This window comes from Oncorhynchus nerka, linkage group LG9a (genome assembly GCF_034236695.1).
Source record: "Oncorhynchus nerka isolate Pitt River linkage group LG9a, Oner_Uvic_2.0, whole genome shotgun sequence".
In the NCBI taxonomy this organism is placed as follows: domain Eukaryota; kingdom Metazoa; phylum Chordata; class Actinopteri; order Salmoniformes; family Salmonidae; genus Oncorhynchus; species Oncorhynchus nerka.
Genome location: NC_088404.1, coordinates 27,218,879 through 27,230,944, shown reverse-complemented (window position 1 = coordinate 27,230,944; position 12,066 = coordinate 27,218,879).

Here is a 12,066-nt window from a genome sequence, read left to right as displayed (position 1 = left end):
ATCATTATATTTTGACCTATAAGAGCGGCAGTTCAGGGCAAGGTTAAGGCTCAACTAAGTATAGCTTACAAATGTACCCAAGTGTGCTTTTCTCTCTCTCTCTCTTTTTGAATCCCCATTTTGTGTAACGTGTCATATTGTGTTGGCCCGTTACGGACCCGTTTCATTGTACTAAGTTCAAATCAGTAGCCTATCTTTGTGTATCTTTATATTATCATTTTAGCTTGTTAGTAAATAAATAATCAACTCAATTGGTGTGGTACAGACTTATTTAGTGGGACTCTGGTTTGTGCAGATTCCCGGATTATGCGACGTTCAGGATGAGAATGTAGAGGAAATTAATAAATTAGTGACTGTTGTAAAAACAATATTCTGATATCCTTTGAGTTAATTTGGGAAATAGGAACTCAATAAAACCAAACTTTCCCATGGTGCCCCAGGTTATTGAGTTAATAATTACCTGATTAATTGAATCACGTAATTATAATCAGTTAATCATTCGATGAACAGCAGTCGTCACATTAATCAATACGTCACAACATATACATTCATGCTACACACACACATTACAACTGCTGCTACCAGACTCTTATTTACTATTGCTAATACTACACAATTTAAACATTTGCCCCCCAAACCCCCCACATTATATATACTGAACATTTACATTCACATTTTAGTCATTTAGCAGACATGCTTATCCAAAGCGAGTTAGCGCATTCATCTTAAGATAGCTAGGTGGGACAATCACATATCACAGTCATAGTAAGTATAATTTCCTCAATAAAGTAGCTAACGGCAAAGTCAAAGCTAGAAGGGGGGGTGGAGTCAAGTAAAAGGTGAGGTGAGGAGGGGGACTATTTCAGATACTCTTTGAAGAGGTAGGGTTTCAAGTGCTTTTGGAAGATGGGCAGGGACTCTGCTGTCCTAGCTTCAGGGGGAAGCTGGTTCCATCATTGGGGTGTCAGGACAGAGAAGAGCTTGGACTAGGCTGAGCTGAGCTGGAGCTGGGTCCGGAGGAGCTGGGTGATATTGGAGGCCTTGGGAAGGTTGAAAACAAGGCAGGCTGCAACTTCCTGGATAAGGTGCAGGGGTTTGATGGCACAAGCGAGGAGCCCAGCCAACAGCAAATTGCAGTAGTCCAGATGGGAGATGACAAGTGTCTGGATTAGGACCTGCATCGCTTCCTGTATGAGGTAGGGTTGTACTCTACGGATGTTGTAGAGCATGAACCTGCAGGAGCGACTCGCTGCATTGATTTTTGCAGAGAACGACAGGGTGTTGTCCATGGTCACGCCATGGTTCGAGACTATGGAGTTGTCAACCGTGATAGAGAGGTCTTTGAGTGGGCAGGCCTTGCCCGTGGGGAAGAGCAGCTCCGTCTTGTCAAGGTTGAGCTTGAAGTGGTGGACCGACATCCAAACTATCTGCCAGGCACACACAGATGCATGTCGCCACCTGGGTGTCAGAAGGATGGAAGGAGAAAAGTAGTTGAGTGAACAAAAATATAAACGCAACATGCAACAAATTCAAATATTATACTGAGTTTCAGTTCATATAAGAAAGTCAGTCAATTGAAATAAATTCATTAGACTCTAATCTATGGATTTCATTTGACTGGGAATACAGATGTACAGCTGTTGGTCACCGATACCTTAAGTCATTATCTGCTGTGACCACCATTTGCCTCATGTAGCATATCACTTCTCCTTCTCATAGAGTTGATCAGGCTGTTGATTGTGGCCTGTGGAATGTTGTCCCACCCCTCTTCAATGGCTGTGCAAAGTTTCTGGATATTGGCGGGAAGTGGAACACGCTGTCGTACACATCTATCTAGCGTATCCCAAACATGCTCAATGGGTGACATATCTGGTGAGTATGCAGACCATGGAAGAACTCTGACATTTTCAGCTTCCAGGAATTGTGTACAGATCCTTGCGACATTGGGCCGTGCATTATTATGGGGAAACATGAGGTGATGGCGGAGGATGAATGGACAATTGGCCTCAGGATCTTGTCACGGTATCTCCATGCAGAGACAATTGATGGATTGTGTATGTGTGCCATTCAAAGGGTGAATGGGAAAGACAAATGTTTTAAGTGCCTTTGAACAGGGTATGGTAGTAGGTGCCAGGCACAACAGTTTGCGTGTGTCAAGAACTGCAACGCTGCTGGGTTTTTAACACACAACAGTTTCCAATGTGTATCAAGAATGGTCCACCACCCAAAGGACATCTAGCCAACTTGACACAACTGTGGAAAACATTGTAGTCAACAGCATCTCCGTGGAACACTTTCGACACCTTTTAGAGTTGATGCCCCAATGAATTGAGGCTGTTCTGAGGGCAAAAGGGGGCGCAACTCAATATTAGTAAGTATTCCTATTGTTTTGAACACTATTGGTAATACTAGGAGGTCTACATCTCAACACTGCAAAATATACTGTAGTTTTATAAACACATTTTCATATATAATATTCCTATAATGGAATAACACATACTACAGTATCTCTTCCCTTACAACAAAATATTGAAGTTAGAATGCAGATCAGATATAGGTCATCATCACTGACTGTGGTTTAGCATATGGGTGTCATTCCAGATTATATATCTTTTTTTAAAGTATTATTAATGTGTATGCTACTGTCATGACGTTGGTCTGGGGGTAGGTTTATGACAGTCATAAATACCTCTTCCCCCATTTTTCCTCTCTCTACCCTACTGATGTTACATTTGCAAACCCTTGGTTAACATAGAGATTCTGGGAACATCAGAAGGTGGGGGGAAATGAACAATATTCTGGTAATCTGACCAATTTAACATATGCGGTGGTACTTAATGAATATGATGTCAGTTCGGTTGTCATCTGAGACATTCTCATCAATGATAAGATGACATAAACTCTACAGTGGAAAGTTTACACATCAGAGTTATTGGATTCACATGGAATTGTTGTTCAATTTAAATGTTTGAATATGAAATTATTCGTGATGGGATGAAATGTGATTTTAGCTTCTAAAATATGAGATTTGGGTTTTCATAAGATAGGGCTCTGCTCAATCAGTGGCCCGCCCCTGTGAAGGGACATGGGCTATAAAACTTTTCAAACACGTCCTCCTCTCCCTTCCTATGTAAGCCCTTGATGACAATATAACCTCCTGTTCCGAGGACGTGAGGACGACGGTCCGATGTCAGAATGGTTCAGATAATAACTACAGAACGAAGCCAACATCAGCGTGAGCTTTGGTTGTGAATGGTATGAACTTTTAACTCTTATTCACTACAGAAGTGATACCTCCTAGCCGTTGAGTTAGCAACAGCCTCTGCAAACGCAGGTTAGGAAGTAACAGACAGAGTATCCCGTCTACCACACAACGACGTTACTACAACGTATTCAGTTTACCAGCAGAGACATTTTTCAAAGGACGAAGGACTCGGTTGGGCAACACGGCCTTCCATCTACCACCAACCTACCGAAGTGCAACTCAGAGTAAATATTTATTGCATTTTCCTTTTCCAAATGGGCGGTATTTTAGAATGCATAAGATACTGTATTTACGATAGCACAGCTTCGCACTTTGTTTCCTCAGTCTTCCCGCTCTTTCACTCAAACCCAGCCCCTTTTCTTTTGTGTAACCAGCTGTCATATCTGTTCCTCCCGCCAGGGACGTTTTCCTTTATGACGTAATTTGTAATCACGTTATGATTTAATTATGTGTATGTGTAATTCTGTGTGATTAGTTAGGTATTTAGTAAATAATTAAACACAATGTTGTATTGCTGATTCAAATTGTTAGTCAGGGTTCGTGCAGATAACCAAGAGGAGTTAGGCTACCCTGGGGCGGCAGGTAGCAAGTTCAAATCCCCGAGCTGACAAGGTGCAAAATCTGTCGTTCTGCCCCTGAACAGGCAGTTAACCCACTGTTCCTAGGCCGTCATTGAAAATAAGAATTTGTTCTTAACTGACTTGCCTAGTAAAATAAAAAATAATAACTTTCAGATGAGACTGAATTAAGATGACGTTTAATATTGACTGCTATTGATGTAAAATATTACTAGGTCTTTAAGAGTTTATTCGGAAGAAAACAGCTCTGTAAATATTATTTTGTGGTCGACTCTCTAGTTAATTACATTTACATGATTAGCTCAATCAGGTAATATTCATTACGGATAAATTATTTTATAGAATAGCATGTCATATCACTTAATCCGGCATAGCCAAAGACACGACACTACCCATTATTACAACTTGAACCTCCTTGCCATCCAAGTGAGAGGATAAACCCACAAGTACACCACAGGGTACAAAGTTGATCATATTACACCAGTGCTAGCCTCTACACGGGCTTCCTGTTAAGGCAAGGGCTGATTTCAAGGTTTTACTGCTAACCTACTGCTAACATGGACTTGCTCCTCCCTATCTCTCCGATTTGGTCCTGCCGTACATACCTACACTTACTCTACGGTCACAAGACAGACGTGTCCTTATTGTTCCTAGAATGTCTAAGCAAACAGCTGGAGTCAGGGCTTCCTCCTATAGAGCTCTATTTTTATGGAATGGTCTGCTGAGCCATGTGAGAGAAGCAGACTCGGTCTCAACCTTTAAGTCTTTACTGAAGACTCCTCTCTTCAGTAGCTGAGTGTAGTCTGGTTCAGGGGTGAGAAGGTGAACGGTATGGCACTGGAGTGAGAAACCCCCCTTGCTGTTGCTGCCTTGCTCATGCTCTCCCACCCTTCTTGTCCTCGGGTTTGTGCAGTGGGGGAGATCTTAGTGGGCTATACTCGGCCTTGTCTCAGGGTAGTAAGTTATTGGTGTGTTGATATCCCTTTAGTGGGTGGGGGCTGTGCTTTGGCAAAGTGGTTGGGGTTATATCCTGCCTAGTTGGCCCTGTCCGGAGGAACTTTGGGCAGGGTCACAGTGTCCCCCCAACCCCTGTTTCAGTCTCCATTATCTATGCTGCAATAGTCTATGTGCTAGGGTCAGTCTGCCTTATCTGGTGTCCTTTGGGTTCTTAGGTATACACCCCTTATTCTCCCCAATTTAGTGATATCCAGATGGTAGTTACAGTCTTGTCTCATTGCTGCAACTCCCAACTCGAGAGCCATGCATCCTCCGAAACACAAGCTGCACTGCTTCTTGACACAATGCTCTTTTAACTAGGAAGCCAGCGGCACCAATGTGTCGGAGGAAACATCGTACACCTGGTGACCGTGTCAGCGTGCATGCGCCCAGCCCACCACAGGAGTCGCTAGAGCGAGATGGGACAAGGACATCCCGGCTGGCCAAACCCTCCCCTAACCCGGACGACACTGGGCCAATTGTGACCCGCCTCTATTGTGCGCGGCCTGCTGCGACACAGCCAGGTATCGAACCAGGATCTGTAGTGATGCAGCGGTCTAAGGCAATGCAGTGCCTTAGACCGGAGGCCCGACCTTGTTGTATTTCTTTTTTTTTCAATTTAAAGTTTTATTAAGTTCTTGTTTTTCAATCAACCAACAAAACACATTCCACATTCACAGATGTGACAGGCTTTAAAAAAATAAAAAGTCAAAAAATAATAATACATTTGAAAAAATTAAAATACAATTAAAATGAATGATAAAGTCAAATAAAAGCATTTATTTTTCTTAATCTATATATTTTCCTTGGTACATGTATATACATACATACATACATACATACATACATACGCACATATACATACACACACACATACGCACACGTACTCAAAAACTAAATTAAAATAAAAACACACACAAAAAAAAAAAACATACCACTTGCAGCAGCACTATCAAGGTTCTTATCAGCTATTTCAAGCATTCGCTGAGACGATGGGCCAATAATTCGTTTTTAGGTTTTACAGTACCTTACACAACATGTATCTGCGCATTTCCCTAGTCACCCCGTTCACTCTGTCCAGTTTGAAATATAGTTGAATAGTGGGGACCAGAGTCTATCAAACTTGGGCTGTCTCTTGTGGAGGTCATAAGTGAGCTTTTCAAGAGGAAGAAAGTCAACAATCTGGTCAATCCACATTTTAAATGTAGGGGGGGTATTAGAGGCCCACAATAGAAGAATACATTTCTTAGCAAAGTATGTAATAGTCATAAGCCAATTTTCTCTGTCAGGATCAAGAACAAAGTCCTGCTGGGCATTAAGAAGATAGATACATGGGGTCATATCAAACTGTACCTCTAGTATTTTCTGTGCAGCAGTATGTACAGATTGCCAGAATCTGGCAATCTCCCTACAGCTCCAAAATACATGCATATAGGTTCCACATTCAGAGGTACATCTTTTACAGTTAGGAGACATATCTGTTTTCATTCTATGGAGTCTCAAAGGAGTATAATAAAATTTGTACAAAAATTTGTAATTAGATTCTTTAATTTTTACACTGGTAGAGGAGCAGTATACCTTGTCGCAAACCTCCGCCCATAACTCATCACTAATAGTCAGACCAAGGTCCTTTTCCCAGATTATTTTCAAAGGAGTAAAGGAGGAGCTTCCTTTCTCAGAAAGGAGTCTATAGATGCAAGATATTTAGCCTTTAATGGATTGTGCTCTGACAAGAAGGGTTTCAACTTCGTTCAACTGAGTTCTAAACCTCCTCTTGGAGGTAAATGAGGAAATGACATGTCTAATTTGAAGATATTTAAAAAAAATGGGATCTTGGCACATCGAATTCACTGCAGAGCTCTTGAAAGGATTTCAGTGTAGTGGTTTTCTGATGAAATAGGTCTGAAAAGGTCCTGATTCCTAGAGTATGCCAAAGATTAAAGTTGGCATCCCTCAGGGCTTTTGGCAAGTCTGGGTTGCCTACTATAGGCAGGTGAGAACATATTTGGGAGGAAATGCCCAGGTATTTCTTACAGTCCCTCCACGCTAGTAGGGTGCTGTAAATCGCAAAGGTTTTGGCTATGTTTTCCACTTCACTAAAGTTATTAATGAATATAATTGAGCTTAAGGGCAATGAACCACAGGATTGGGCTTCTATCTGAATCCACGTTGACTCTTGTCTGTTTGTGATCCATGTTAGCATGTTGCGGATTTGGGCAGACCAGTAGTACAATTGAAGGGAGGGAAGGGCAAGGCCACCTTTAGATTCGGGTTTTGATAAAGTGGAAAACTTGATCCTAGGTTTTTTATTGCCCCATATAAATTTGGTGATGCTTTGGTTAGTTGTTTTGAAGAAGGAAACTGGGAGATAGCATGGGAGCATCTGAAATAAGTAGTTCAGTCTAGGGAGGACGTTCATACGGATTACATTAATTCTTCCTACTAAGCTAATTGGGAGGGAGATCCAGGTTTGGAGATTGTTCTTGATTCGATCCAGGAGTGGAAGATAATTTTCCTTAAAAGGCTATTCAGATCTGGTGTTATGAAGATCCCGAGGTATTGAAACCCCTGTGTTTTCCATTGGAAAGGACAAAGTGTCTTCATAGAGCTGGTGAGTGTAATATTGAGAGGGCAGACAGTGGATTTGTTAAAATTGATCTTATAACCTGAGAACTTGCCATACTGGGCAATTGTGTCTAAAATGAGAGGGAGGGATTTCTCAGGGTTGGATATGTAGAGCAAGACATCATCCGCGTAAAGCGAAATCTTGTGCTGCAGGCCACCTGCAGAAACACCCATAATACTTGGATTGCTCCTTATCAGCTCTGCCAGAGGCTCCGCCCCCAACAAGTAGAGCAGCGGGGACAGCGAGCACCCTTGTCTTGTGCCCCGTTCCAGAGGGAATCTGTCAGAGTTCAGTCCATTAGTAGTCACCATGGCATTTGGATGAGAGTATAGTGATTTGATCCATTTAATAAAATTTGGGCCCATATTGAACTTTTCTAAGACTGAAAACAGAAAGCTCCACTCCATCCTGTCAAACGCCTTCTCAGCATCCAGTGAAGCCAGCAGGACAGGGGTCTTTTGTGCGTTTACTTGATCAATAATATCAAAAAGACGGCGAATGTTATCAGAAGAGTATCCGTCTCTAATAAATCCAGTTTGGTCCGCTTTTATTATTTTGGGAAGAAGAGTGTTTAGTCTTTTGGCGAGCAATTTGGTAATTATTTTATAGTCGAAATCCAACAAGCTTATGGGCCGGAAGGACGAGCAGGATAGGGGTCCTTGTCCTTTTTAGCAACACTGTAATGCGAGCTGTGTGCATTGAGTCTGGGAGAACTCCGTTTTTGCAAAAATCCTCCAGCATTGGCATGAACATAGGGCTGAGCTGGGGCCAAAAAGCTTTATAGAACTCTCTGGGGAATCCATCTGGGCCTGGGGACTTATTAGGTGGCATGGAGGTAATTGCCTCCAGGATCTCCTCAGGAGTGAAGGGGGAGTTGAGATCTTCCTGGTCGGTCTCTGATAGTTTAGGTAGCGAGATTCCCTCTAGGAAAGAGTGGAGTTCTGCCTCCGTGTGTTTTCTCTCAGAGGTATATAGTTTGCAGTAAAAATCATGAAAAGTTCAATTGATCTTTTTTGGGTCATATGTGACCTCATCCTCTGCTGTTCGGATAGCCATGATTGTACGCTCTGACTGCTCCTTTTTTAATTGGTAAGCAAGCAATCTACTGGGCCTATTGCTATACTCATGGTATTTCTGTTTAGTAAAGAAAACTTTTTTATCTCCCGAGTGTAGTCCAAATTCAGTTTGGCTTTGGCTGCTTTAAGATGACTCCAGGAAGTGCTGTCTAGGGATTGTTTATGTATTTTTCACAGCATTCCAGCTCCCTCTCAAGATCTAGCCTGTGTGCTTCCATTTGCTTTTTTCTTAGAGGAAGCATATGCAATTAGATGACCTCTTAGTGTGGCTTTAGCAGCGTCCCACATTGTGGCCGGAGAAACAGGGGAATCTTTATTGTCTTGTGTGTAGTTGTCTATCCATGTAGTTACCAATGTATGGAACTCGTCATTTGATAGCATGGAGGTGTTGAATTTCCAGCTCTTTGACCTCAGGATGTTTTTGCAGAGGTCAAAGCGGAGGTGGACAAAGGCGTGATCTGAAAGTGCTATGGGTCCGATTGTACAAGTGGCTGAATTTATGAAACTCTTTGGGATAAAAATGTAATCTATACGGGAGTAGGTGTTATGGACATTAGAGTAGTATGTATAGTCCATAGATGAGCTATTATTCTCTCTCCAGATATCTATCAGCCCCATCTCTTTAGTAAGAGAGTTCAACATCTTTGCAGATCTAGGATTTGTGGTGGGGACTTGAGATGATTTGTCTAGGGTTGGGTTAAGGGTACAATTAAAATCTCCGGCTACCACACCAAAGGAGACACAATGCTCATTGAACAGGGTTATAATTTTTGACATGAAGGCAGGAGTATCTGTGTTAGGGGCTTATATGTTTAATATAGTAATTGGTTGACCATATAGTGACCCAGTTATCAAAATAAATCTCCCCTCCGGATCAGATATGTTTTTGTCTATTATGAATGGAACATTTTTATGGATAAGTATGGCTGTGCCTCTACTGTTTGATTTGAAAGATGAGAAATACACCTGTCCCACCCAAGCTCTGCGGAGTTTGGCATGTTCAGCATCACAGAGGTAATAGCGCAATGTCTGCTTTTTCCTTTTTTAGAGCACATAGTATCTTTTTTCGTTTTATTGCATGCCCTAGACCATGGCAGTTCCATGTCAATAGATTTAAGGTACTAGTCATCGTCATCGAGCAGTAATCAAACTTTTAGTGCAAGTCTTCGCAGGGTAAAAGTGGGTAGTAATTACAGCTGCGTTCACATAAAAGGAAAATAAATGGTGTACATAAAATAATAATCTCTGAACACACCAGCCGAGTTCCCAAACAACTCGACACATCCCGTTGGATCTATTACCCCCCCCGCTCAGTCTCAATTCTGTGTTCCGAATAAAACAAAAACCGGGAACAGTTAGCAACGCACAACGTCTCCCTCTCCCCACCAAAGAAATGCCTCATCCTCTCCACCCCGCATTGAGTAAATAACACAGTTGCCCTCGTCCAGACCTCAGTAAAAGAGGGGAGAAAAATAAAATCAATAGCCCAGCCTACATATACCTCCCCCAAGGGACATAGGGAACCCCAGGTAATAATAGCAACAACAACAAAAAACAGGGAAATAAAAGTAGGCTGAAACATTAGTAGGCCTAGGTTAGGCTATACAGCCCATCCCTCTCAGTTGAAGGAAAATAAATATAAATTGGACGGATATAATGACATTTAGGGGGTGGGTCTCTGGATATCGGCTATATGTCGTCTTACCTCCTTTAGTAATGGCATTAATCGCATTTAGTCATTGGTCTGTTTCTCATTGGCCAGGATTGTCTTTCAAAAAACGTTTTGCCTCTTCGGGAGTTTTGAAGTGTCGCAAGGCTCCTTGGTGAAGAATCCTGAGCTCGTTTGGGTATTTGAATCCCCTGAAGATGCCTCGGTCAATGGAGTATTTCTTCACTTCGTCAAATTCTCGGCGCTTTCGGCGTATTCCAGGTGACAGGTCCTGGTGTAAAGCGAGTTTGGCGTTTCCCACTGATGGTGTTGTTTTTCGCCGCCTGTAGGACTCGTTCCTTGTCGGTGAATCTCAGGAAACGTATGGTGATTGGGCGCGGTGGTTGTCTGGCTGCTGATGGGGGCCTCAGTGCTCGGTGAGCTCTCTCGAGTTCTATGGGCCTGTCGGTGGGCAGGTGGAGCCACTCGGGAAGTTTGTCTTGCAGGTAGCGGATCAGTGGCATGTTTCCCTCTTCTTTTTCGCCCAGATTGAATAGAACACAATTATTCCTTCGCCCCCTGTTTTCCAGGTCCTCTGTTTTCTCTTCCAGATGCTCGATTTTCTTTTTAGCATATGCTATTGTTTCCATGGCATCTGTCAATAAGTTTTCCATGGATAGGATTCGCCCCTCTGCCTCGTCCAGGCGCCCCGCGTTTATGGTTATCTTGTTGTTGATGTCAGGCAATGCGTTTTCCAGGATTGTCACCTTGCCCCCTATCGCACTGAGCTGAGAGTTAATGGCATCTAATTTGGTGTTTAGTTCTGTACGTTGGGATCTCAACTCAGAGAGGATGTCTTCGACAGAGTGCAAGGTTGGCATTCGTTGTGCCTCGTGGGGGAGCGGGTTCTCTTGCTCCTGGCTAATGGCGCTAGTTTTTTCTGAAGCTAGCTTCTTCTTGGAGGCTTTTTCCGTCGCTAATACTCGAGTCCGGGTAAAAATGTCACCTGTAGTGTCGCCTTTTGTAGCCGCCATGACTTTTTCTTACTAAAGCTAAATGAGTGTGAACTTGGAGTGGAGGTAAGATTAGGAATTGGAAACTACTTGTGCGGAGCTCTTAGTTCACGCGGCCATCTCGTTCAAGGGTCACCTGATCCCCCCTTGTTGTATTTCTAACCACTGAATCTGATGTACAACTGACGTAAAGACTTCACCATTATCTAGCTGTCACAGTTTATTAAATGCATATTCTCTCTCAACAGGCCACAAAAGAAAAAGTACATTTGAAGTCAACAGTCCCTCGTGTGGTCGATGCAAGGAGGTCCAGTGTGAAAACTGTCACAAGTGGTTTCACTTTAGTTGTGTGGGGTAGAACGTGGAAGAGGAGGAGGATGTACTAATATATATATATATATATATATATATATATATATATATAGTATATAGAGCTACACCATGTGTGTGTATATATATATATATATATATATATATACACACACACATGGTGTAGCACTTGAAAAACAAATCAGATAAAATCACATTTTGTAAAGTCTGGGGTGGGTGGGTTTAGTTATGTGTAAAATTCTCCTAATTTGTTTGAGGCTAATGCAAACTGAAAAGAAAGCAAGACAGGTTAGAATGGTTATTTTCATAATTACTATAATTTTTAATGTTGATACTATTGCAATGAATTACTAATAATGAAAGATGGTGAAATATAATCAAGGCTTTTAGGAAGCAAATACCAAGACATTTGCTTGTTATGCTTTTTCAAATCAAATTTTATTGGTCACATATGCATATTTAGCGAATGTTATTGTGGGTGTAGCGAAATGCTTGTGTTCCTAGCTCTAGAAGTGCAGTATTATCTAACAATCC